Raw genomic sequence first — 9,750 nt, forward strand, 5'->3', positions numbered from 1 at the left:
CAGACTTTTTTGGAATTGTTCTCTGACTTGTCAATATTGTAGCACCTTTCAGAGCTTATGGTCTGCTTTACCAGCCCAAGGTCATTTACAGGCCATTAAGAAGCAACAAAGTAGTACTTTGTAGATGATAATGATGACAATGGTGATGATGATGGTAATGATTGGCAAAGACAACCTTTTATCGCAACAATCCTTATAGGAAGGGAGGAACAGGTATTATTTGTCGCAAGTCACCTGACAACATCCACTTAAAGACTTCCAATAATGGGTGACTCATTGCTCTTCTATTCCACTTTTGGTCAGCTCTAATTGTTGAAAAGCTTACCTTATATGCAGCTAAAATCAGGCTCTTTTGCAACTTCTACCCATTGTTCCTAGTTCTGCCTTCAGGAGCCAAATGCAACATGTCTAATGTCTCAAAGACAGTTTTTCAAATACTTGAAGAAGGTTATCATGGCTGTCTCCCCTCCCCTTCCCCCATCTTCTCCAGGCTCAATATCTTCAGTTCCTTCATCCCATCCGTGTATGGCATGGTTTCAAATATCTATTGCATCCTGGGAACCCTCCTTCAGGCATTCTCTGGATTGTCAATGCCTTTCTTTATAATTAACAGAAGTGAAAATAGTGCTGAGGCTTAGCACTACAGTTTCAGAATCCCATTTCATGGTCCTTCTGCCAAACTTCAATGTTTCTTTAAAGATATACTTTTTGAGATTTTGAAATTTGGTACATTTCACTTCTTTCCATAGCAACTTATAAAAGATCACACAAGCAAACATATACTAGGACTTTCTGGCTAAAAACTCAATTTCAAAAATTCCTAGTCAAGTTATAGAATTAGAATCTGACTATTCATTCCCTCTACTTTGACCAGAAAATTCAGTTGAATGGTATTTATTTTTCTTACCTGATTGGCAAATACAAAAGTATGTGCATTTAGCCACTGTCTATCTGCATAGTTGAAAACAGGATATACCACTAGGTCAGATGTTTCTCTGAACTAACAACTCTTTAGCAATAAACAGAGCCAATAATATCATCTCAAATGACTGCCCTTTTCTCCCCCCTCTCTTTCATTTGGGTGGGAAATCAGATTGCAAATTAACTTTAAAGAATGTGATTCCCATTTTAGCCTTTGAAGAACTGAGGTTATTTTAAAGTTAGAACATATTGACTCTGTCACCAAACTCTGGACTGAACTCCATGTGTGTGTGTGTGTGTGCGCGTGTGCTTAAAAAAAAAAAAACTTAAGCCATCCTGGATAGAATTGGAAAAAAAAGTTTCCCTTCTCCTTGCATTTAAATGAATCTGTCTGAGAGGTGCTGATATCGAGATAGATACATAGCATGGCAATAACACGTTCCATGATACTACATTTAAAAAGATTAACCACTATGAGTTTTCATTTGAACTGGAAAAAGTCAGCAAATGCCAAGCTATGGGCAAAATTCATTTCTGAACTGTGTGTGTTTCTGAATACTGGTATAAATCTGAACACTGTGTCTAGGAAAAAGCTGCCTCATTTCAATTATAATCAATTATCATTCAGCTGTTCTTCAAATTGTCTGGAGAATGGGATCTGCTTGTTCCCCCATTATAACTGTGTATTTCCAAAAGGAAATGCTCAAGGAACTAAGTAGTGCTGGGGGTGGGATGAATTCTGATTTTGGAACAGAGTTCAGAACATAGGATGTGTGTGAGAAATCCTTATTTTTTCACATAATTAGCTAGACAGCCATATTTCTTAAAATGTAATATTTATTCTCCATAAATGTAAGGTTCCTATGTAGCAATCACTGAGTTTCCTATTGGACCAGCTTTGTGATTATGGTTGCAGTTTTTAGAGAAGGGCTAAATATAGGTAGACTTAAATTTATCAACAGGTAGCATTCCCAAAGCAGCATTGTTTGGAAGTCTAAATGCATTTTCTGGGAGGAACAATGTAATAAATGGTGAGTAGATGATACCACTACTAGACCTGTACCTGAAGAGATGAAAGAAAGGGAACAAATAAAGAGGAAAATGACCCAATACGCGCACACAAATATTTATAGCAGCACTTTTAGCAGTAGCAATGAACTGGAAACAAAAGGAGTGCCCATCAATTAGAGACTGAGTAAATTATGGTATATGAAGTGTGATGGAATAATATGTTGTAAGAAATGATGAAAGGGATAGTTTAAATAAAACCTCTGAAGACTTGTGCAGAGTGAAATGAGAACCAGAAGAATAATTTACACATGACAAGAACATAGTAAAAACAAATTCCTTTGAAAGACTTACAAATTTGAATCAATGAAATGATCAACTATGATTCCATAGGATCAATAATAAAACATGCAATCCATCTCCTGATAGAAGATTGATGGATCCAGGATGCAGGAGGAGACACTGTTTGTCATCTGAAGAAGAAGCTAGCTGAATTTTAGAGTTGACTATGTGGATTTTTCATCACAATCATCCTTGAATATTAGTCATAGTTAGGTCCTGATTAGTGTGAATAATGAATCCTGTGAAGTGGTCATATTATCCAAATTTTTTTCTGCATATTTCCATTGTGCTGGAACAAATTGCTATATTTATAACTTCAAATAGAATGGATTTACATGTTGTTGTTGTTGAGTTGTTCAGTTGTGTCCGATTTTTCATGATCCCACAGACCATAGCACACCAATTCTGTTCAAGGGGTTTTCTTGGCAAAGACACTGGAGTAGTTTGACATTTTTTTTTCTCTAGTGGATTAAAGCAAAAAGAGGTTGTGGTTTGCCCAAGGTCACACAGGTAGTAAGTGACTGAGGCCAGATTTAAACTCAGATTCTCCTGAGTCCAGACCCTGCACTCTATCCACTGAATCACCTAGCTGCCTCTGTGAATACAAATGCATACACACTCTTATTTTACAGTATTCATTATTTGCACTAATTGGGACCTAGCAGGTATTCTCATTAGAGGAGATGAGATTGGGAGAGGGAGAGGGGGAAGTATTCATAAATATTTGTTCACATCTGTGAAATATTGAAGTATTTTGAATTATGCTTGAACAAGACTTCTAAAGTCCTTGAAACAGAGAACTATGCTATATTATAAAAGCTACAGAACTTAGCTACCATCTATAAGAGATTTTTTTTTTATGGGGAAAGGCATTACAAGTTCTTTATTAGGATTCCAGAATGTTTTCCTCTGCTTTAAGGAGTAGATTATCAGTAACTGGCAAAAGCAGTTTCAATAGAGTGATAAGGAAAGAAGCCAGACTGTGAGCAACTGAGGAACGAAGGCTTGGTGTTAAAATGGATGAGCAGAGGTGGACAACAGCCTCTAGAAATTTAGCAGTAGAGGATAGATAGGTGAAAAAAATCCAAAGAAAAGACTATTGTGAACATCCCAGACACTAGGAAAGAATGGGGCTTAGGTGGCACTCTCTCATTAGCCAATCTCCAGTCTTACCAGATGTTTGGCTGCCTACTTCATATATATTTAGGGTCAGCTCAGTCATATGGACACTATCTGTTATTTCCTGATTGTCATAAAGCTGGGAGAAAAGCAATAATGGCTGGGGTAGAATCAAGATGTTCCTTTTCAATGTGCTTGGAAGTCTACAGGGCTCGTGTCTCCTTAGATGTCAAAGTTGGGCTCATTAATACCCTTTTATGGACAGTCACTTTCTTCTAAGGACTCCAAAGTGAATCATAATCAAATGTAAGGGCTAATTTTAACTGTGCTATGTAATCCCAAACTTGTTCATGAAAGAAAAAGAGAAATAAGACTATCTCTTTATCTAATTATCCATCTATCTATCTGTCCATCTCTCTATCTAAACAGAGACACAGAGAAAGACACACAGAGACAGAAAGTAGACAGACAGATAGATATACAAACACAAAGAAAGAAAAGAATGTATGGCCTCTAGTCCTGGCCCTACCACTAACTAATTAGGTATCTTAGGCTTTAATTTAGAATTAACTCTGAAGTCAGAGTACTTGGGTTAAAGCTTCAGTTCTTCATTTGTAAAACGTGGAAGCTGCCCTGGATTGAAACATGAATGTCTCAGAATCCCATGAGTCTGATTTGCCAGTATTCTTATACTCTCCCTGTCTCTTGTCTTTCTCTTCTTATAGGAATTAAGGTGCAGGCTATTCTATGGGGTCTGATGATTTTAAACATCTTTTCTGAAGTCTGTCTTTGACAAATATATCAGGAAACATATGGCTGCATTGTCTGGACAGATGGCCGGTAGGGTCTATGCAGCCTCTGTTGTTGATGAAGTTGCTTCAGTGCAAAGAATCTCTTGAAAGTATCTTCATTATTTGCAATAATGAGTTTAGAAAGTGCTCAATAATTCTGTCGCCCAGGGTCAATCCCAACAAATATTGCTCAGGCGGGCATCAAATAAGTACCCTCAAATAAACTTTTTAAGAAATGTCAGTCTTATGAAAGGAAGTTCATTATCTGGAAGCTTCACCTTTAAACTAATTATTATTACTACCCAGGTGCTAATTTCAGTTATTTGTACCTTTTGGAGAAGTACAAGCACTGACAGTGCCCTCTAAACTTTTGTACCCTAGGGCAAATCTCCTGTCATCCTTTCCTAGTTATACTTCTGCTTTAATATGTTACATAAATAACAATAATAGTAACATATATTGCCTTAAGTTTTGCAAAGTGATATATAATATATATATATGTGTGTATATATATATATATATATATATATATATAATCTCATTTGATTACCCATTATTATTTGTGGACCTAAGTTCTGCTAGGTGGATTTCACAAAATGGGGATCCTGTTGCTTGAACAGAACATACACAGTTTCATATATGCTTAGCATATTGAGCGTAAATAATGTCTTGAATGCAACACAATGTCAATCCCAATGTTAGATGGCTTTACATAAATTCAGCTTTAATGGAGCATGGCCAAATCCCACCAAATGGACCTTTTTATCTTCCCAAGCCATGCAATAAAGGCTAAATAGGGGTGGGGGTGAGTTTTATGCCTTCTGCACAAGACATCATCATCTATAAGCACAATATACTTTTCCATACCCAGTCTGATTTTACTTGCCTGTTCTTATCTACTTAAGAGTAAAGCCTAAAGTAAACAACCATCAGGAGATATCAGCTGTTCTAAGAGTCCCTATCTGGGGCCAAGGAGCTGTGTAGTCACAGATATGTGTGTGTGTATATATATATATAGCTATAGGGGAATTATTTATGTTCTATAGCACAGTATGTTCCTGCTACATAAAAAAAATTAGTAACCAAATCCATCTAAAACAATCTGTAAAAAATAGCATGAGTTCATATAGGGTTCAGTTACTGGGTGCTAACATATTTATGACTTAGAAATAGATAATCTGGGGATTAAAGTGGATCAGTAAAAATGACAAAATGTAAAGTCTTGTTCTTAGATGCTTTAATTGTAGTAAAATGGGGTACCAGCCAAAGTCAAATTGGGTAGGCAGTGCCAGGTAAGCACTGGGGATACAAAGAAAAGGGGAAAAATAGCCCCTGCTCTTAAGGAGCTTAGATTACTGGGAAAGATAATATACAAATAACTATACACAAACTCACTATATACAGGATAAATTGGAGATAATCAACAAAGGAAAGACACTGACATTAAGAGGAATCAGGAAAGCCTTCCTAGAGGAGGTAGAATTTTAACTGGGACTTGAAGAAAGCCCAGTAAACCAGGAGGCAGAAATGAGGAGAAAGAGAGAATTCCAGGTGTAGGGGATACCCAGTGAAAATGCCCAGGTTTGGGAGTTGGAATGTCTTATTTGAGGAGCAGCAAGAGTTAGTATCTTTGGATTATGGAGTATGTTGAAGGGAAAAAAAATATAAGAAGACTGGAATGGTAGGGGGTAGCCAGGCTATGATGTCTTTTGCATACCAAAACAGTGAGGGGTGACATGAGTGAAGGTTGGATTGGACTGGGAAGAGACTTGAGGAAAGGAGACCAAGCAGCAGGTTAATGTAATAAGCTAGGGATAAGGTGGTGACAATCTACATTGGTGTGATGGCAGTGTCAGAGGAGAGAATTGGTGGGACATGGCAATGGATGGAATGTGAGGGTGAGAGAAAGTGAGGAGACAAAGATGCTACCTAGGTTGTTAGTCTAGGTAGCTGGAAGGATGGTGATATCCTCCATGGTAATAGGAGAAGTTAGGAAGAAGGGAGAGTTTTGAGGGAAAGAGGATAAGCTCTGTTTTGGACCTGTTTGGTTTAAGATGTCTACTGGACATTCAGTTTGAGATGTCTAAAAGGCAGTTGGAGTTGTGAGATAGAGGTCAGTGGAGAGGTTAGGGAAGAGTAGGTAGTTTTGAGAATCATCAGCATAGATATGATAATTAAATCCACCTGAGGTGATAACATTACTAAGTGAAATAGTATAAGGGAAAAAGAGAAGAGGGTCCAGGACAGAGTCCTGTGGGATACCTACAGTTCCCATATGTGACATGGGTAAGGATCTAGCAAAGGAAAATGGCTGCTCAGAATCTCTCATATAATAAATTTCTACATGATATTACTCTCTTTTCCTCATAATATTCTTTTCTATAGGCTAACTTCCCTAGTTATTTTAGCCTTTCCTTAAACATAGACCATCATTTCCAACTATTGGCTATTTTTATTCTATTCCTCTGAATCTTTTCCAGATTCTTAATTTCTGTCTTTATCAGTAATGTGTTTGCTGCTTACTATGTACCGAATGGTTGGTGGACTAGGCAACAAGACAGATTTCACAGAGGAAGTATGGTCTCCGTCCTATAGTATTAGACTGGGTACCTCTAAGGATCCTTAAAACTTATGATCTTAAAATTCTTAGGGACTAGTTATAGGTGACACAGATTAATGTAATGGCACCATACACATTAGAAGGAAAAGATGTGCTTAAAGTTGTTGGGAATATTTTGTATTTTAGTCATGCCCACATTGGCCTTTGATTCTGACATTTCTCGTTTAACCAAAGGCCATTAATCATCTTATTCTTATAATAATGTAAGTATTGATGATGTTTTTCTAAAGTAATTCAAAGAGAGGTTTTGAATTAGAATTGTGAAAAGTTATCCTGGATTGGGACCCATGCCCCAGTGTTTTTGAGGCTTATCTAGGACTCAGCCTAAGGCTAAAACTCAAAGGTGGAAACCAGTGATCAAGAGAGAAAAAAGAGGTTTCAATAAACAATCATTCCAATCAGCAGTCAAAGCCAAGAGCTGTGGAACTGGGAGAGTCAAGGTCCAAGTCCTGAGGTAGATGTTAGAGGCTGAAAATAGATAATTACCTGGAAGGGGACACAGTGTGATTAGGAAAGCAGTTTTTCCAAGGTGAAGCTCAGCCATTTTTATAGTGGCTATGCTGACCCTTGCAGTTTCTCTACCTGCAGGAAACTTGACTGTACAATATATGGGAGTGAGGGGTACATTCATGAAAAACAAAAAAGGGAAAGAAAGATAAGGAAAAGGAGGAGGAGAGGAAGTAGAGGAAGAGGAAGAAGAAGGAGGAGAAGGAGAAGGAGAAGAAGGAAGAAGAGGACGAGGAGAAGGAGGAGATGAAAATAGATGTGTGTGTGTGTGTGTGCATGTGTGTGTGCGAGTGTGTGTGTAATGTGGACAACGGAGGGTGTCTTCTCAAATAGAAATAATTATAGGATCAGTGCAAGGAAACAATTCAGAAGATTGTTATTGAACTTACAATGCTTCTTTATTCCTTGTTTCCTTTGGAGGACGTCCCTGGCCTTTGGCATGAGGTCAGCCAAGAAAGAGACAGGTGTTCTCTGATGAAGATTTTGTACCTGCCCTATGAGGTCAAACTAGTTAGGGAAGAACCTGGGTACAATCAAATATGCAACATGATTCTGTGCCGGCCTCCAGTTTAAGAAGACCTGGTATAATGGGAAGCCCTGAGGAAGGCCACCCATTAGTTTAGGTTTGTTCTGGCAATGAAATGAGATACTTGAAGGTCATTCAACAGTTAAATGGAGGTTCCATTAGCCATAATATAGGAAGGATATTCAACATGGATATTGCAGCACTTAGCCCAGGTCGATGTGCTCACCAGTGCTCCATGTGAAAATGGGTCTGGTCGGCAAGACACGGTGTGGTGACTCTGGTGGTTTTGTGATGTCTGCCAAGTCTTCATGTGTGTTGGGCCCTTTTTTAGGCCCTTGGTTGACCTGGAAGTCACATAAGTTGGAAGCCAAAGGCCACTAGGAAGCTGTCATGGAGACATGGTTTGAGCCTTAGTTCCCCGCCCCCATTCCCTCACCCCCCAATCAACCAGAACTCAGGGACAGCTTCCTTGTCTTTTAGGGAAAGAACCAACCTAACCAATATGAGGTTGGGGGAGAGTCCTAGGAGGGACTCATGTCACACCTATGTTCAAGTGCTACATCTGACACATACCGGCTGAGTGCCTCTGGGCAAGTCACTTAACTTTCCAGGTCTCTAGAAACTCTCTAAGAAAGTAAGTTTCAGAGAAGGTGCCAATCTATACTAGTTGAGGGAATTTCTTACCTGGGAGTTCCTTATACCAGTGAAATCGCTTACACAAGATTATATATACAGGCAGTATTTGAGGTGGGATTTGAACCCAGGTTTTCTAGCTCTGGAGTGAGCCGCCCACTTTTCACTATGCCACGCTGCTTCATCATTAACTTTGTTGCTATTATACAACAACTTCTGTTTCTGAAGCCACTGCCTCTTGGATAGACCTTTTGAAACTAGGGTCTCATGTCTCCTTCCTTTGCACGGCATTCATTTTAATTCAATTTAACATATATTTATTTATTGAGCAATTACTGTTTGCCTGACTCCATGCTTGTTTCCTGCCTCAAAGCTTTGGACTAGATGATCTCTAAGGTCCTTTCAAGCCCTAAATCAATAATTTTAAGTGTTTTAATCTTTCTAAAGCACAGATCTGACTATGTCACCCCACTCCTATTCAATGAATTCCAATGGCTCACTATCACCTCCAGGATTAAATGCAAGACCCTCTGTTGGCTTTAGAAGTCCTTTATAGCCTGGTTCCTTTTATCTTTCCAATCTTCTTATACCTTTCGCTCTTTTGCATACTCTGCAGTCTAATGTCACTGGAATCTTTGCTCTTTCTCACATAATGCACTCCACCTTCCTACAGGCATTTTCACTGGCTGTCCCCCATGCCTGAAATGCTTTCCCTTCTCACTGCCACCTCTTGGCTTCCTTCAAGGCCCAGCTAAAAGGGGGAAATTTTAGCTTCACATCAGCTAACTTCACATGTTAGCTTCACATAATAACCCTTTCCTGATCCCTCTTCATATTAATGCCATCACTTTACTGATAATCTCCAATTTATCCCATATATATCTTATATGTACTCAGTTGTTTTCATGTGGTCTTCCTCATTAGACTGTGAGATCCTTGAGAGCCAGGACTGTCTTTTACCTTTCTTTGTATTCACAGTGCTTCATATGGTAATGACATATAGTAGGTGCTTAATAAATGCTTATTGATTGACTAACTTTGGGACTAGTTACAGGCAACACAGATCAACTTAATGACAATATTAAACTTAAAAGAAAAAGAAATCTTTTTCATGTTTGCAGAGTATATTTTATGTTCTTGTTTTTTCTCACAGTCTTCAATTCCATCCATCTCTCCCATCTACTCAAAGCTTTTAAACCCTATTATATATATTTAATACTATAAGTATTGACAATAATTTAAAATTCAAATTCAAATGGAGACATCCTACTGACTAATCACAA

At 38.3% G+C, this 9,750-nt stretch overlaps 1 pseudogene; it reads left to right on the forward strand.

Annotated features, from left to right (window-relative positions):
- The first annotated feature begins 7,279 nt into the window (after positions 1–7,279).
- On the forward strand, positions 7,280–7,433 carry LOC114051501 (annotated as a pseudogene).
- The last annotated feature ends 2,317 nt before the right edge of the window (positions 7,434–9,750 follow it).

Source organism: Vombatus ursinus, unplaced genomic scaffold (assembly GCF_900497805.2).
Source record: "Vombatus ursinus unplaced genomic scaffold, bare-nosed wombat genome assembly UNPS02014802.1, whole genome shotgun sequence".
NCBI classification, from domain to species: Eukaryota; Metazoa; Chordata; class Mammalia; order Diprotodontia; family Vombatidae; genus Vombatus; species Vombatus ursinus.